This window comes from Varanus komodoensis, unplaced genomic scaffold, assembly GCF_004798865.1.
Source record: "Varanus komodoensis strain SLA01 unplaced genomic scaffold, ASM479886v1 scaffold1540, whole genome shotgun sequence".
Taxonomy (NCBI): Eukaryota; Metazoa; Chordata; class Lepidosauria; order Squamata; family Varanidae; genus Varanus; species Varanus komodoensis.
Window position 1 is genome coordinate 13,059 of NW_025335450.1, and position 2,224 is coordinate 15,282.

Genomic DNA, 2,224 nt, shown 5'->3' on the forward strand with positions numbered 1-2,224 from the left:
TCCTGCATATTATTTGGTCATATGAAAGGAAGGACAAGTAGAGGCATTGGCACTGGCTACTCACCAATTTAAAAAAAGCACAATTCATTCCTAAACATAGTGTGCCTTCTGCCCATCCTGGTTGTAAACAACAGTTTTTTCACTAATTGATTGGAGTGCTGCATGGGATGTGTAATCCTTGGTCTGTTTCTGCCTGGCATTTAGCACGTGTGAATGTTCATGTGGATATATTCATGCTGTGTTTATAGTTTTCTATTTAATGTGGTAACCATCATGGTCATATCAAAAAAATGATCAACATACCTTCACATGCTGCATCAATGATGCAAAGAATGTGACCCCATCCATATTTAGACTGATCTATGACTTCCAACTCCAAACATTCCCCACCGAGCATGAACATTTTAATCTAGGCATGCATAAGATTGTGACCTAAAACACTGAAGTTCTATGAAATACATCAATAAACATGCTTTATAAGAGATGAGGCTAAAATAGATGCTCCTATTTAGAGGATTGCACCAGTAATCACTATCAAACTGATCTCACAAAGGTTAGATACAATGCATTCAAACATTCACAACAAAAGCAAGAGTTAGTTTAAAACAACAATTTGCATCAAGTTCCCCATTGCTACATTAATATCATCAAATAGAATAAGTGCAAGTGAGCACATTAACCTCAGCAAAGGTTCTCCTTTGCTTTTGGAAAGCAATTGGAAATCTCACAGCTTGATCTGTCATGAGTTAGCCAGTGTTAGATACCACATATAATACTGTGATGGTTGACATCAAATGTATCACCTCAAGGTCAACTTGATTTAACCCTGGATTCAGAATACAGACAGAAATGTCCCAAATATTACCCGAGTCCTTCTGCCTCTGAACACTACGTTTGCTAGGAAGTCCTCCACCTATTGTAGGGCCATGGACCACACAATCCCTGCTATGCCTTTCAAAAGAAATGAAATGATCACTCATGCTGACCTTTTCCAAACTGATGCATTAGATATAGAACACACTGCATCGACATATGCCTGAGAGAAGAACTCTCAATACTATTGCTCTCCAAACTTCTTTATTCAAAGCCTAAGATCATCAACATAGAGTTATTTGAAAAACAGATAAACAAATCTGTCGTTTCAGAAGAATCATTCACAAATAGGCAAGAGTCATTTTGATTGTGATGGGTAGAGCATTTCCAAATCAGGTGGAAAAGGAATTCTGCATGGGATCTAGTCAAAAGACTGCACAAGTGGAAATTTAATTCTGCAACTCTGTGTGTATGCGCATGAGTGTGCATAAACGTAAGTGGGGAAGCAATGCATTGCACAAAGAACAAGAAGCTTGAGTGCACATCTTTGTTTATGCAGGTACACAGATCCAGACTTCCAGCCCAATAGCTCTATGTTATATTTCTGTTTTATATTTTTTATCTATGCATTTCATTCATTGAGCTTGAGAAGAACTCTTCATTCCTTAAGAAAAACAAAGAAGAAAAATTTGGTTGAGTTTGTTTTTAATATTTCCATGAGCAAAGCTCTGCATAGTAAGCTGATCTGTGTCTGAATATCTTCAGCAATGCAATGAAATATGTTGGTGATGGGGTTATAGAAAGCACTAACGCAGAAATGTAGCACTGTGAGACAGTTTTTTTACCATCATTACATCCATCATATTGCATGTTCATTACACTGGAAAAATTCAAGAGAAGCACATTTAACGTGTTCTCCACACTGTGGTTTTCAACATCAGCCTTAAATTTAAAACTAAAATAGTTCATACATTTCTCATAATCCCCTTCCTATTGGAAACAAACTTTCCCAAGTGATTTCCTGTTTTCTACCCTGTGTTCTCTTTCTTTTCCCATCACAATGGCATTTCTGCCAAAGTTGTAATCTATTAGCCAAGCGTATTCTAGGGAGATTTGTTCAGAAAGTCCAGCTTGTAAGAAAGAGAAGCCATATGTGAGCAAAAAGGACAAACAGAGGGTTATATGTAGGCATAAGAAGGTTAGAACAACCTCGATGTATCAGACAGAACAACCTCGATGTATCCATCTAGTCCAAAACTATGGACAGATGTATTAATAGACACAACCATGAATTCATTCTGATAATGATGAAACTGATACTAAAGCAGACACAGGTCAGTCTTTTCCTTATACAAATATGTTACAATTTGCTTTTTACTTTAATCATCATGATAATCACCCTTTTCTGGGA